Raw genomic sequence first — 17064 nt, 5'->3', positions numbered from 1 at the left:
CAGTTTTTCTTCCGCCAGAGCCCCCCAAGTGTCCCTCAGCATGCTCGGTTCGGCCTGGGATCACCGGTTCAAAAAATGGACCCAGCCGACGCAAAAACAACTTCCTGGGGGCGCGACATCGCCAACGCCTAAAAAGGGGACTTGAGGGGCTTGTTGGGGGCGCGGGTGGAGATGGTCTTAACCATCCAATCACCGGTTGATTCTTTCTGTTGACTATGATTTGATAACTATATTGCTGACATGAGAAAGATGATAGCTTTGAAGGCCATATCTCATTGATCTCTTAGTTAATCTTATTCAAACAAACATGCATGTAGTCCATAATTTTGTGTACATGCTTCTAAAATTAGTATAGCTTGAACCAAATGTAAAATTTAGAAAGAACAAAAACATAAACTTAGCTATGTCGCGAACGAGGTCACTTCTACTAAATAAGGCCCTTGCAGATGGTTCAAAAATATCACACCATAGCATCACACACAATATCATTGGAGAAGTTAGCCGATTTGATAGAATGACACCCTTCTGCTATGAGTCATATCGTGAATGGTTTGCATATGTGATGAGGGTTTTATCAAAGGCCGTTGATACGTTAGAAATATATCTATAATTTTTATTGTTTCATGTCATGTTTACACAATTTTGGCATACTTTTAGCATTAATTTTTAATTATTTTTATGGACTAACCAATTAACCTTATGTTTGTGTCAGTTTTTGTTTTCTTCGTGTTTTTCGACTTTGAGGAAAATCAATTTGGAGCTCTAAAACACAAAAAATCAAGAAAATGTTTTGAGTCCAGAAGATTTTGGAGGATACTTGCCCTAGCTAGGGGGTAGCCCATGCTCCCCAAGTGCCCCCACCAAATAGCCAGGGGCGCGTGGTGGGACCGCATGGGTCCCTTGGTACTCCGTTCCATCGCCTCTTGACACTGATATTTACCATTAGTCCGGAAAACCCTAAAGATCTAGGAGTATTTTTGTTTTCACGGCCACACCTCTCTGTTTCATGGCTATCCAATATGGAGGCCTTTCCCGATACACTGCCATACGAAAAATCAATGTGGTGTCCATCTCCATAAACTTGAAGGCTATCACGATCATCCATGAATAGTTTCGTGTGGACTATGGAGACATAATATAGCTAGTTGGTTTTCTCTCCCATATTTCTCAACACAAAGATCAAATGACCTGCCTTTCATGATTGCGATGCATATGACCTGCCTTTCAAGGACAAATATGTTGGTGTGTTTGTTGTGAAATGATGAATTGTGACTTTATGATCAATTATATACATGAATATTGTTTAGATCTGTTGGGTTTATTTACTGCATAATTCGTATTCATGTATGCTCTACGGTCTATCTTTAACTTTTTGGCCAAGTTTAAGGGGTGATCTCCTACACGGATTTGTGTATGATCGTTGCGTTCAACATTGCAAGTAATCAACAACAATGACATAAAGTGGACAAGGCTTTTATTGTGGTGTTGCCACTAGGAAAAATTATGATTGTTTATTTGTCCTTGAAACGCAGGGTGAAGGAAATATAACATCTACTTCATGTTATCGTACTTATTGTAATACTTTGTTTTACTAAATATTTTAAGACGCATGCTGGACACCGGTCTTAGATAACGGACATGATGCTCATATGTTGATTGTGCCATGGATAGTCATAGTTATAAAAACTATAAATTAATCAACGCATAACTATAAATGTTTACCACACCATGCATTCTTTGGAGGGAAACCACTAGTGAACCTATGCATCCCAGTCCACCTTATATTCTTTCAACCTTGATCACTGCACTTCTCAACTTTTGCTTTTACTTTTTTGTTCCAATCAAATCTTCCACATACATTTTCTTTTGAACCTTGTAACTAGCAATGTTGGTGAGATTCATAGCCTCGGTAGTTCTATTGGGGGCAAGACAGTTTTACATCTCTCTCTATGTGTGTGTGGCTAATAATTAATTATATTTCCAAACGCTTGTTGGTTCGATAAACCTTAAGGTCACCTACTTTAAGGGAAAATTGTCGCTTGCTGCGAACCCTTGCACATGGGGTCCAACAACTTCCTAGTTCACAGGAAACAAAGGCTTTTTCTGACACTATTGCCGGGGACTTTACTTCACAGACATAGGTCCTACACTCCGTTACTTCACTCCTCCTTATGTAATTTTCTTAGTTAATTTTTTGTTGCTTGTTATTTTTCTTTTCTCCATTTCAGGGAACTCAAAAACACAAAAATATTTAAATTCTAGCGAGGTTACACTTTTTTTTATGGTTGAAAACATGTCTACTTCATTAGAGTTAGTGAAATATTACAATGTCGGGCAATTACAGGAGCCCATCACTGATACCCGGGAAATAGTGTCGGGCTTCGTGCGCACCCATCACTGTTATTTCTATCCCACACCTAATCCCATGAAAACTTAGGAGTGACGAATAACGATAGCTACCCGCCACCGTTCAGCATGTAGCAGTAGTCGCCTCTATTTTCCACACGTCGCTGGAAAATTTTATAAATAGTCGTCACGGATCCATGTTTATGCCTGCCAATAAGGTGACCGCACCTATAAGGCTTTTACCAGTAGTGCATCCATGAAAACTTGAAAATATCTCAATCTCGGTAGGAATGTGACAACATACATCGTGATGTGGTTTACACTATTGGAGGTCGAGCTTATATTCGTGTCACTCCGATGATGGGCACACATCGCTTTTGCATCAAAGGAAGGCTTGTTGTCAGGTATATTGGACCATTCAAAGCCATCGACGGACGTGGAGATCTTACCTCTCAGTTGGAGCTCCCAACCTTTCAAAACTGCACGATGTGTTCCATGTCTCTCAGATCAAGAAAAGTCTTGAAGATCTCAAGCCTGCATTGGATCACAAGGCTATTAGATGAAAGAAGGCCTTTCTTATCAAGAGTGACCTATTCACATTCTCGAGGAGCTCAATGTCGCACCCTCAATAAGGTTGTCAAATTCCTGAAGGTCGAGTGGTCTCATCAGTCAGATAAATAAGCAACATGGGATCATGAAGGTCACCTAAGATCTGAGTACCTATAATTTTTGATGGTTTCATGCTATTATCTTGTCAAACTTTGGATGTTTTGTATGCCTTTTATATCTTTTTTGGGACTAACTTATTAACTCAGTGCCAAGTGCCAGTTCCTGTTTTCTCATGTTTTTGACCCCTTTCAGAGCAGAATTTTAAACGGAGTCCAAACGGAACGAAACTGCCAAAAAGATTTTTTCCGAAACTGAAGATGATCGGGAAGCCTGAGAATCAGGGCACGGGGCCTGCAGGGACCCCACAAGCCCCCTAGCCGCAGCCAAGGGGGCCCGTGCCTCCCAGGCTTGTGGGCTCCCTGGGCCACCTCTGCCCTAGGTCTTCGCCTATAAATTCCCTAAAATCCCAGAAAAAACTAGGAGATCATCGAAAGTACTTTTCCGCCGCCGCAAGCTTCTGTCTCCTCAAGATCCCATCTGGGGCACGTTCTGGTGCCCTGCCGGAGGGGGGATTCAGATACGGAGGGCTTCTTCATCAACATCATGACCTCTTTGATGATGCGTGAGTAGTTCACCATAGACCTATGGGTCCATAGCTAGTAGCTATATGGCTTCTTCTCTCTCTTGGATCTTCAATACAAAGTTCTCCATGATCTTCATGGATATCTATCCGATGTAATCCTCTTTTGCGGTGTGTTTGTCGAGATCCGATGAATTGTGGATTTATGATCAGATTATCTATGAATCTTATTTGAGTTTCTTCTGATTTCTTTTATGCATGATTTCATATCCTTGTAATTCTCTTCGAGTTGTGGGTTTTGTTTGGCCAACTAGATCTATGATTCTTACAATGGGAGAAGTGCTTGGTGTTGGGTTCATACCGTGCGGTGACCTCACCCAGTGACAAAAGGGGTAGCGAGGCACGCATCGTGTTGTTGCCATCAAGTGTAAAAAGATAGGGTTTTCATCATTGGTTTGATATTATCCCTCTACATCATGTCATCTTGCTTAAGGCATTACTCTGTTTGTCATGAACTCAATACACTAGATGCATGCTGGATAGCGGTCAATGTGTGGAGTAATAGTAGTAGATGCAGAAAGTATCGGTCTACTTGTCTCGGACGTGATGCCTATATGTATGATCATTGCCTTAGATATCGTCATGACTTTGCGCGGTTCTATCAATTGCTCAACAGTAATTTGTTCACCCACCGTAATATTTGCTATTTTGAGAGAAGCCTCTAGTGAACACTATGGCCCCCGGGTCTACTCCACACCATATTTTCAGCCTTACACTTTTTCTTCGTTGCACTTTCCGCCTTCAGACCTCACTTTGCAATCAATCTTGAAGGGATTGACAACCCCTTTATAGCGTTGGGTGAAGCTCTTTGTGTTTGTGCAGGTACTCTAGACTTGACGACATTCTCCTACTGGATTGATACCTTGGTTCTCAAACTGAGGGAAATACTTACTGCTCCTGTGCTGCATCACCCTTTCCTCTTCAAGGGAAAACCAACGCAATCTCGAGAGACGACAGAAGTTTTCTGTCGACGTAGCAGTAGGCTTCAACGGCCCAAGAGTAAAAACCCTAATAATTCCATTATTCATTTTATGTTATACACAGTTTTGCACTACATGTCATCATGAGTTCTCGCGTGCCACTGCGCTCTCTGGTTTGCAATACAGGCAAGGAGTTTGATGAAATGGCCAACGTGCAAAAAAAATCCTTTTTATTTTTTATTATGGTAATGTGAAAACATAGTTAAAATATATTTCTATATGTAAAAGGTGATGTGAATTATAAAATAAAAGTTGAAACTAAAGCGTTGGGGACGGATTTAAATGCCACCTTCTAATACCCATAATTTTTATTGGGGAGTTAGACTTTAGAAATGGGTTTTGGGGAGTTAAATTTTGGAGATGGGATAGAGATGTTTTAAACCTTTCTCTAATTTTTAGTGTAGGAGAACCACCACTTGGTGCGGTGGTAGAGTTGTGGGGGTATGACTCCACCCATCGGGTTCAAATCCTAATACTCATATGGAAAACACTTTGGATCAACCGACTGATTTTACCCAAAAATCAGCCGGGTCGTTGGCTCCTCACATGTCCTCCTCAACCACCTCTTTACTCTCCCCCACCTTAGCCCTTCCAGCGCTCTCTCCTCCACTCATTCTCCTCCTCATCTTCTTCCTCTTTTCCCCTTCCATAGCAACGGTGATGGGATGCAACACGATGAGGGGCAGCAGATGCTGGGATGGAGCAACACCAATGCACGGGGGTGGCGTTGGAGTGAAGCTCCACCGTCGGCGCCAGCGAGATGTTGGGATGCAGCCCACGGTGCCTGTGTCGCGCTTCAATGAAGCACTGCCAGAGCTGCGATGGGTTATTGGTGCTGCATTGGAACATCCCCGCGGAAGCGCGGCGCTGCAATGAAGTTTAACTCGCGGCTGCAATAGAGCTTCACCGGCGGCGCCAAGAGTTGTGACACAGCGCCCTGAGCTGCAATGAAGCTTCATCGGCAGATGCAATGGAGCTTCACCGACGGCGCCAAGAGTTACGATGCAACACCCAAAGCTGCAATGAAGCTTCACCGGTGTCTGCAATGGTGCCTCACCAGCGAGATCTACGATTAAGCACCTGAGCTGCAATGAAGCGCCACTCACGCTGCAATGGAGCTTCATCATGAAGAGCGGTCGTTGCTCACATTGACCATATCCAATGTCTTTGTGGAACGCATCTAATGGCTGGGACCCGATTGATTTCCTGGAAAATCAGTCAGTTGATCCGTATCAGCCGCCTACTCTTATTTATACTATAAATCTCCCTTATAGCCCTTCCGTCAAAATTTTTTAGGGCAACAACATATTTTAGCCTTGCTTGCTGCAAGAATAAGTAGCAATCAGCTGCTGCAAAACAAAGCACAACTGCCCACGTGAAACTTCAGCCCCACATCCACTTTCCCTACCACGCTATGATCTCTCCCAAATACGGTCACCATCATCCACAACCGGCTTCGCCGCCGAATCCATCGCCCCCTGCGTCCATCCGTCCGCCTCTCAACCCCATTTTGCCGCCACCATGCTACCTCTTGAGCTTGCGTTGGTTTTTCCCTTGAAGAGGAAAGGGTGATGCAGCACAGTAGCAATAAGTATTTCCCTCAGTTTGAGAACCAAGGTATCAATCCAGTAGGAGTATCAAGATGAGTCACCAATGTACCTGCGCAAAAACAAACAAACTTGCACCCAACGCTGTAAAGGGGTTGTCAATCGCTTCACGATTATTTCCAAGGTGAGATCTGAAAGGTGAAAAGTGCAACAAAGTAATTTTGTGGATCTGAAAATATGATGTGAAGTAGACCCGGGGGCCATAGTGTTCACTAGAGGCTTCTCTCATGATAGCAAGTATTACGATGGGTGAACGAATTACTGTCGAGCAATTGACAGAATCACGCAAAGTCATGATGATATCTAAGGCAATGATCATACATATAGGCATCATGTCCGAGACAAGTAGACTGATACTTTCTGCATCTACTACTATTACTCCACACATCAACCGCTATCCAGCATGCATCTAGTGTATTGAGTTCATAACAAATAGAGTAACGCCTTAAGCAAGATGACATGATAATAGCATGGAACCATCAAAAATTATAGATACGTTGGAGACGTATCAAGAAAACCCAAGCTTAACTCCTGCTCGTCCTCGAGTAGGGAAGTGATAAAGACTGAATTTTTGATGTGGAATGCTACCTAACATATTTGTTCTTTGTAACTTCTTTCTTGTGGCACGAATGATCAGATCCGTAAGATTCAAAACAATAGTTTAATATTGACATGAAAACAATAGTACTTGAAGCATACTAGCAAAGTGATCATGAACTTTTGAAATAACAAGGCCAAAGAAAGTTATCCCTACAAAATCTTATAGTCTGGCTATGCTCCATCATCCCCACACAACGAATTTAAATCATGCACAACCCCAGCAATGGCCAAGTCATTGTTTTCGCACTCTTACTTTCTCAAACTTTTTCAACTCTCACGCAATACATGAGCGTGAGCCATGGATATAGCACTATAGGTGGAATAGAGTGTGGTGGAGGTTGTGAGGCAAAAAGGAGGAGATGATCACATTGACTTGACGTATCAATGGGCTATGGAGATGCCCATCAATAGATATAAATGTGAATGAGTAGGGATTGCCATGCAATAGATGCAGTAGAGCTATAAGTGTGTGACAGCTCAAAAGGAAAACTAGTGGGTGTGCACCCAACTTGCTTGCTCACGAAGACCTAGGGCAATTTTGAGGAAGCCCATCATTGGAATATACAAGCCAAGTTATATAATGAAAATTCCCACTAGTATATGGAGTGGCAAAACAAGAGACCCTCTATCTTGAAGAACATGGTGCTATTTTGAAGCACAAGTGTGGAAAAAGATAGTAGCATTGTCCCTTCTCTCTTTTTCTCTCATTTTTTTTGTTTGGGCTCTTTGGCCTCTTTTTTTCATTTTTTGGTGGGCATATTTGGCCTTTTTATTTATTTCCTCACATGGGACAATGCTCTAATAATGATGATCATCACACTTTTATTTACTTACAACTCAATACTTAGAACAATGATGACTATATGAAATGCCTCCGGCAGTGTACCGGGATGTGCAATGATCTAGCTTAGCGTATGACATTGAAACATCTCGCTGGCTATCTTACGATCATGCAATGGCAATATGAAAGTGACGGCACATGTCATGATACAGAACGGTGGGAGTTGCATGGCAATATATCTCGAAATGGCTATGAAAATGCCATAATAGGTAGGTATGGTGTCTATTTTGAGGAAGGTATATGGTGGGTTTGTGCACCGGCGAAAGTTGCGCGGCACTAGAGAGGCTAGCAATGGTGGAAGGTGAAAGTGCATCTATACCATGGACTCACATTAGTCATGAAGAAGTCATATACTTATTGCGAAAGTTTTATTAGTAATCAAAACAAAGTGCTAAACGCATACTCCTAGGGGAAGGGTTGGTAGGTGTTTAACCATCGCGCGATCCCGACCGCCACACAAAGGATGACAATCAATAAATCAATTATTCTCCGACTTCGTAACATAGCGGTTCACCATACGTGCATGTTACGGGAATCACTAACTTCAACACAAGTATTTATAGATTCACAACACCCAACTAACATAACTCTAATATTACCATATCCATATCTCAAAACTAATTGTGAGGAATCAAACTTCTCTTTACTAATCAATGCACTTGAATATGGAAGTTTTTATTATATCCTCTTGGATGCCTATCATCTTTAGGACTCTTTCGTAGCACACGCCAATTACCAAGTTACTTAGAGAGAGCACTCTCAAAAAGATATAAGTGAAGATCGAGAGTTCTTATTTCTTCAAAATTTGACACCGCCGTGCTCTAAAAATATCTAAGTGAAGCACTAGAGCAAAGTTATCTAGCTCAAAAGATATAAGTGAAGCACCTGCGAGCTAAATTGCCTGACTCAAAAGATATAAGTGAAGCTCAATGAGTATTCTAGCAAATTCACGATGAGTGCATGTCCCTCTCAAAAATGTGTGCAGCAAGGATGATTGTGACAAAACAAAAGAAAAGACTCCTATAATACACGACGCTCCAAGCAAAACACATATCATGTGGTCAATAAAAATATAGCTCCAAGTAACGTTACCGATGGATTGAAGACGAAAGAGGGGATGCATTCCCGGGGCATACCCAAGCTTAGGATTTTTGGTGTCCTTGAATTTGGCTTGGGATTACATGGGCATCCCCAAGATTAAGCTCTTTCCACTTTTTATCCCATTGTCCATGAGAACATCATCCAAAACTTGAAAACTTCACAACACAAAACTTAAACAGAAACTCATGATATCATTAGCACAAGAAAACAAACCACCACTCTTTAGGTACTGTAGTAAACTTTATTTCTATTTAGATTGATGTTATATTACTGTATTCTCACTTTTCTATGGCTAGTACCCCCCGATACTATCCATAGTTTCATCAAAATAAGCAATGAACACAACAAAAAACAGAATCTGTCAAAAACAGACCAGTCTATAGCAATCTGTATACTTCGTATAACTCTGCTATCCCACAAATTCTAAAAAATTATGACAAGTAGGGCAATTTGCATATCAACCAGCATCAAAAAGAATAAACTCAAAAACTCTTTCTGGATAGGAATTAAAAATAATTTCGTGAGCACAAAGTTTTTTTCTTTTTCAGCATGATCAAACAACCATCACCAAAACTGATCATAAAGGTTCTACTTGGCACAAACACTAAAAGAAACATAAAAAACACAATCATAACAGAATTATGATAGTGTGGATACAACAAAACAGAAAGCAAAAAATCAAAGATAAATTCATTGGGTTGCCTCCCAACAAGCGTTATTGTTTAACGCCCTTAGCTAGGCATAAGGCGATAGAATCAATTATCATCGTCTTTTGTGCTCAAACCATAAGTAGCCCTCATCATGGATTCATAAGGCAATCTTATTTTATTTCTAGGAAAGTGTTGCATGCTTTTATTTATTGGAAATTCAAATCTAATATTCCTGTAACATCCCAAATTTTGGAATGTTAAAAATAATTATTAGATTGTTTGTTTGTTTGATTGAGTGATTGAAACTTGAGTGGAGTTTGAAACTTTTCAAAAACTTTTGAATGAGAGGGAATAAAATGACTTTCCCCTTCTCCGGTAAATTCAAATTCATCCAATTAAAAGCAATGAGAGAAGATGACATGACCTCTTCAACTATAAAGAATTTGAACGGAGTTTTGCATTTGAATTCTTTCAAATATTTGCCCTTGCTTCTATATTTTTCTTCCCCGAGAAATACCCCGAAAATAATCCTTGCCAAGCAAGAAAGAGAGGAGGAACATGACCCTCCAAACCGGGGATATTCCTTTGAAATATTTGGACCATAAAACCCAAGGTTTATTTGAAAAATATTTGCAAAAAGAAAATAAACCAATTTAGGGATTTTCTAAAAAAACATTTTTTTGAAGTATTTATTTTGGTAGTGGAAAAATGCCCATCTTTTTGGATTTATTTTTCTGAAAATTTTAATATATTATACCCCTATATTCCAAGAAATATTCCATTTCCTTTTAATCGTTTTAATTTCCGTTTTAATAAAAATTGGAAAGTGGTCTCTTATTAGGAAGGTACCTAGGCCACTTTAGGAAACAAATCAGGCGCATTACTCCTCCTTCTCCTACCTCACGTTCATTCCTTTTGTGGCCATGACAGAAACTTCCCAGGAAGCTTCCCCTCCGGGATTCGCGAGCTTCTTTCCCTCCTAGCACCTCCCACCACCCCTATAAGAACCCCCTCGACCTCCTGTTTCCATTCCCCTAAAAAAATCTCCGTTTCCCTGCCCGTAGCCACCGCGCCACCATCTCCATTTTCCATACCACGCCAAGCTCGGCAGGACCTTAACCCCAGCGCCCCCCTCCAGGAGCTCCCTGCCTCGCCCCAGTGCCTTCCCCTACCCCCCTACGCGCCCCACCCCTGCACTCCGTCGCCCCTGCAGCCACCCCAACCCCGACAGGACTCCCTGCCACCTCTCGCAGGAGCCCCCTGCTCCTCCCCATCCTTCCCTCGCCCCCAGGGACTCCCTCTCCCCTCCCAGGAGCGCCCCCCTGCTCCTCCTCATCGCCCCCTCTTCCCCCGCCGGAGATCCCTCCACCTCGCCGGAGTGCCCTCCCCACCGGCGCAGCACACCATTGCCAGGAGCAGCCCTGCTGCGTTTCAGCCACGGTGAGCAGATCCCCATCCCTTTGTTTTTTTTCATTTTCGTTTTGCACCCTTAGATCATATGTTAACGGTTTAGATTAGATACAACTTACCCCTTTTGTTTAGTTAGAAAACCGGTTTTTCTGTTAGTTAGATTATAAAAAACCGAAAGGGTTTTTATTATATTGCGACCGCCCTCTAGACAGCCAAAAACATACACACGCGACAACCAATCATATCTCGACACATCGCCTTTTTCGTTTTCAGATTAATTTCTTAACAGATTTAGTTCCGTTCTTGTTTAGCTTATAACTTTTGATCTAGAAGTCGAATGATGCTGATTGTTTTTGTGTTGGATCACAATTTTCTTGTAGTTTCCGAAAGTATATCATTTGTCTATGTTTGGATTTATAAAAATTGAGTTAGATCAGATTTGAAATAAAGCTTGTTTTGCTTATTCCGGGAGTTTAAAAATAGATTTTAAATTGATTCTTTTTTCTACTGATCACTAGGGATCCTATTTATCAGTGGTTAAAATTTCAGAATTGTTTGAGTATTTTAGCTCATTATTTCTTGTGATTCACTGTCTGTTTCACTTCTTTTAGGATTATGACTATATTTCTTTCTTTAGTTGTTTTAAAAAAAAATTGTTTTATATTTTAGAAAGATTATGTTTTGTTTCTGTTAGTTAACAGTAGGTTTGCAATAAGTTTTGATTTTATTTTTATATGTTATCATGAAATCTATTCTAGTTCTCTAATAACTTGCGATTGGTTTCTCTACTGTTTCAAATCCCGTTTGGAAATACTTTCAAATAGTTTTGTGAAAAATACTTCATTTTATCTTAGTTAAATTTATATCTTAGTTCCCTGTTATTTAAGTATTCTATTTTTAGACAAAAACTATTTAGTGTTTGATGTAGTAGAAGACTCCCTAGTCTTATTTGAAGTTTCCTTCGGATTCTTATTCGCTCTCTCGTTTGTTCTGATTGCTAGAATGATTGCTAGTATGAGTGCTTACGTGAATGTTATGGTTGTTATATAGATTTCAGCGGAGAGTGACGAGTAGTCTATCAAGTTATTCCTCGAGAACAAAAATTCTTCTTCGTCAACATCACCTGGCAAGTCATTTGATCATGTATCACCTATGTTTTATGCATCGTAGTTCTACCATCCTATGCTCAATTGCATGCAGAGTAGGTACTTGGAAATTATGGTTACATATTGTAGTATCATGTGGTAGGCACCCAACAACCCCGTTACTTGGCCCGGGACGACAAATTTCATATTGCTATTGCTTGAGTATACGGGATTCTGGTGGAGAGTTTATCACGAGTGATGCGAGAATAATTTAATAACCAAGACCGGTTAAGTCAAGACTTTTCAAGACCTCGTGATGCAATGCAACTCTGGGTGAAGGACGGTTGATCGGTTCCCTGGAGAAACCAGTGAATGACCCGGGATGCTGGAGACGTGCCATGACATCTTGCGGAAAGCTTCACCCAGGCTCAAAGAGACGGGTGGATATTTTCAAGATCCAAGGCTTACCTGCATAGCCACAAGTCATTATGGGCTCTGGCTTGGTTGGACACAACGCGGCGACTCTGGACAGGCGGTGCTAGCAGATGTAGAAGAACGGTAGGATTTGGATGGGCACCGACACGGATTCAGAGGGACCCGTCGAAAGACCATGTTTTGATCATCCGGTCTTCAAACACCCTGAAGTGCGAGGACATACACGGAGGCGATCAAATCTTGTGGGGAACGTGTGCAAAACTCTGCAGAGTACTCAAACCTAATCGATTAGCCGTGTCCACGGTCATGGACAACTTGAGCCAAAGGAACTGAAGTTATCTAAAATTCTCAACACAAATAATAATATTGATGTGCGTATTATTGACAACATGGGTACGAGAATTGGTTGGTGGAACCATCTCATTAACAACCAACAATGTAGTAACATTTTGCTTTTAGCCCTCTCTTGATGTAGGAGAAAACCTTGCTTTTCGCTAAAAACTTATAGCCCCACCTGCCATATATGCATATAGAATAGATGATTACTTTTTCACCTCTCTCTTATGTGACTTGCCGGCATATTAAATATGCTGACCTACACGGCTGCAACGTCTTATGTTGCAGATATTTTTCCTCGACGAGTAAGAGTACGATCCAGGGTTACGGTCCGCACTCAACTTGCCGTTGGTGTTTATTGGGACTCCACTCCCTTGACTGTTTCCGCTGAGATATTTAAGGTATATATCAGTTTTACGCTATTTACATGTGATTGCACTTTGATATATACATTGATGTACTGTGTGTGCCAACATACCGATCCAGAGATGGCACAGATACACAGAGGCTTGACTCGTTTTGAGTCAGGTCGCTACAATTCCCCTCCTTCATATCGATAACAGCACCAATAGTCCTAAGGAAAGGTCTACCAAGAATGATGGGACATGTCGGATTGCAATCAATATCAAGCACAATGAAATCTATGGGCACATAGTTCCTCTTTGCAATAATAAGAACATCATTGATCCTTCCCATAGGTTTCTTAATAGTAGAGTCCACAAGATGCAAATTAAGAGAGCACTCATCAATCTCATTGAAGCCTAGAACATCACATAAAGACTTTGGAAGAGCGGAAACACTATCACCCAAATCACATAAAGGATTGCATTGATAGTTTTTAATCTTGATTTTGATAGTAGGTTCCCACTCATCATGAAGTTTTCTAGGAATAGATATCTCCAAATGAAGTTTCTCTTCAAGAGATTTCATCATAGCATCAACAATATGATCGGTAAAGGCCTTATTTTGGCTATAAGCATGTGGAGGGTTTAGCATGGATTGCATCAAGGAAATACATTCAATCAAAGAGAAACTATCATAATTAAATTCCTTCAAATCCAAAGTAGTAATTTCATCACTACTCAAAGTTTTGATATCCTCTACTCCACTTTTAGTGCCTTTAAGTTAAATAGACTCCGAATCATTGGGGCGTTTCTCAACCAAAGTAGATTCATATCCATCCCCATAGTCATTAGGATTGACATTAGAAAACAAGGATTCAATAGGAGTCACACCAAGCATTTTAAGATCTTCGTGATTCTCATCACGAGAACATGCCTTTTTAAGCCATTCATGTCTAGCACGAATTTGGGCGGTTCTTTCTTTACTCTCATTCATGGAAACACGCATAGCTTTCAAGGTCTCATCCATATTAATCTTGGGAGGAGCACATCTCAACTTCAAAACATCAATATCAAGAGACATTCTATCAACGGTCCTAGCCAAGTCATCAATTTTGAGAAGTTTTTCTTCTATGGACGCATTGAAAATCTTTTGCGAGTTGATAAACTCTTTACTATTAATCTCAAGATCAGAGGGTAATTTATTGTAATTTCCATGAGCATTGTTGTAGGAATTGCCAAAGTTATTAGAGGGATTACTAGGAAAAGGCCTAGGATTAAAGTTACCTCTATAAGAATTGTTGTTGCCAAAATTATTCCTACCAACAAAATTAACATCCAAGCTCTCATTGCTATTCTCAATCAAGGAAGACAAAGGCATATCATTTGTATCTAAAGGAGCACTTTTACTAGCAAACAATTTCATTAAGTCATCCATCTTAGCACTCCAAGAGTTAAGCTATAGCATGCACTTTTTTACCGGTAGGTGACCTTTCAGTGTGCCATTGAGAATAGTTTGTCATGATATTTTCTAGCAGTTTTGTGGCTTCTCCTAGTACAAACATCCAAAGACTCAGGCCATGAGCGGGACAATTTCTAATCATCAATTTCATTCTCTCCCAAGATTGTGCAACATGTTCATGATCTAGTTGCTTAAAATTCATGATATCATTACGGAGAGAGATAATCTTAGCCGGTGGAAAATACTTGGAAATATAAGCATCTTTACACTTGTTCCAAGAATCAATACTATTTTTGGGTAAAGATGAAAACCAAGTTTTTGCACGACCTCATAATGAGAACGGAAATAGCTTCAATTTAATCATATCATTATCCACATCTTTCTTCTTTTGCATATTGCATAACTCAATGAAGGTATTAAGATGGGATGCGGCATCTTCACTAGGAAGGCTGGAAAATTACTCTGTCATAACAAGATTCAACAAGGCATCATTGATTTCATATGATTCCACACTAGTGGCGGGAGCAATCGGAGTACTAATAAAATCATTATTATTATTATTATTCGAGAAGTCACACAATTTGGTGTTTTCAGTCATGGTGACTTAGCAAGCAGACAAGCACACAAGCAAACAGAAAGCAAGCGAAGAAAAGGGCGAACGAAAAAGGCAAATATTTTTGTAATTTTTTTTCAGAAGTGGGGGATAGGAGAACAAGAGGCAAAAGGCAAATAATGTAAATGCAAAAGATGAGTTTGTGATAGTTACTTGGATAAGCTTCACTTTGAATACTCCCCGGCAACGGCGCCAGAAATTCTTCTTGCTACCTCTTGAGCTTGCGTTGGTTTTTCCCTTGAAGAGGAATGGGTGATTTAGCACAGTAGCAATAAGTATTTCCCTCAATTTGAGAACCAAGGTATCAATCCAGTAGGAGTATCAAGATGAGGCACCAATGTACCTGCGCAAAAACAAACAAACTTGCACCCAACGCCATAAAGGGGTTGTCAATCCCTTCACGATTAATTGCAAGGTGAGATCTGAAAGGTGAAAAGTGCAACAAAGTAATTTTGTGGATCTAAAAATATGATGGGAAGTAGACCCGGGGGCCATAGTGTTCACAAGAAGCTTATCTCATGATAGCAAGTATTACGGTGGGTGAACGAATTACTATCGAGCAATTGATAGAATAGCGCAAGTCATGATGATATCTAAGGCAATGATCATACATATAGGCATCACGTCCGAGACAAGTACACCGATACTTTCTGCATCTACTACTATTACACCACATATCAATCGCTATCCAGCATGCATCTAGTGTATTGAGTTCATAACAAACAGAGTAACGCCTTAAGCAAGATGACATGATGTAGAGGGATAAATTCATGCAATATGATATAAACCCCATATTTTTACCATTGATGGCAGTAACACGATGCGCGCCTCGCTAACCCTTCTATCACTAGGTGAGGACACCGCACAGTATGAAACCAAAACCAAGCATTTCTCCCATTCCAAGAATTATAGATCAAGTTGGCCAAACGAAACCCATAACTCGAAAAGAATTACAAGGATACGAAATCATGCATATAAGAGATCAGAGGAGACTCAATTAATATTCATAGATAATCTGATCATAAATCCACAATTCATCGAATCTCGACAAACACACCGCAAAATAAAGTTACATCGGATGGATCTCCATGAAGATCATGAATAACTTTGTATTGAAGATCTAAGAGAGAGAAGAAGCCATCTAGCTACTAGATATGGACCCTAAGGTCAGTGGTGAACTACTCACGCATCATCGGAGAGGCAATGGTGTTGATGAAGAAGCCCTCCGTGTCCGAATCCCCCTCCGTCAGGGCACCAGAACGGTCCCCAGATGGGATCTTGCGGAGACAGAAGCTTGCGGCGGCGGAAAAGTATTTTCGTGGCTCTCTCTGGTGGTTTTAGATTTTTAGAGAATTTATAGGCGAAATAGGTAGGGCAAAGGAGCCACGTGGGGCCCACAAGCCTGCCAGGCGCGCCTCCAGGCCGCGGCTAGGGGGCTTGTGATCTCCCCCGAGGTCTTCAGCCTTGGTTCTCAAGTCCCCTGTGTATCTTCTGTTATGGAAAAAATCATCCTGCAGGTTTTATTTCGTTTGGACTGTGTTTAATATTCTTCTCTGGAAAAGGTCAAAAACACGGGAAAAACAGAAACTGGCACTTGGCATTGAGTTAATAGGTTAGTCCCAAAAAAGATATAAAATAGCATATTCATGCATACAAAACATCCAAAGTTGACAAGATAATAGCATGGAACCATCAAAAATTATAGATACGTTGGAGACGTATCACACCACCATGCCGCCCCTGCATCGGCTGGGCCGCCACACCGTCGAATCGGCCATTGCCGCATCACCCATTCCCTCAATCGAAGATGTTGTGTCACAACGCCGAGCGAAGCAGTATCACGGGTCTCCGAAGGGTTTGGCTTCACCCGACTGCTAAGACATGGAGATCTCGTGTGATGGGATGCGACACTGGCTCGGGACATTCAAGGCATAGAAGCTCGCCGCACATGCCTATGAGTTATGACGTTACGGCTTGGAGGTATCGGCGGCCAAAATCTGAGATAAGC

Source organism: Hordeum vulgare, chromosome 5H, assembly GCF_904849725.1.
Source record: "Hordeum vulgare subsp. vulgare chromosome 5H, MorexV3_pseudomolecules_assembly, whole genome shotgun sequence".
In the NCBI taxonomy this organism is placed as follows: domain Eukaryota; kingdom Viridiplantae; phylum Streptophyta; class Magnoliopsida; order Poales; family Poaceae; genus Hordeum; species Hordeum vulgare.
This window is presented reverse-complemented; position numbering follows the sequence as displayed.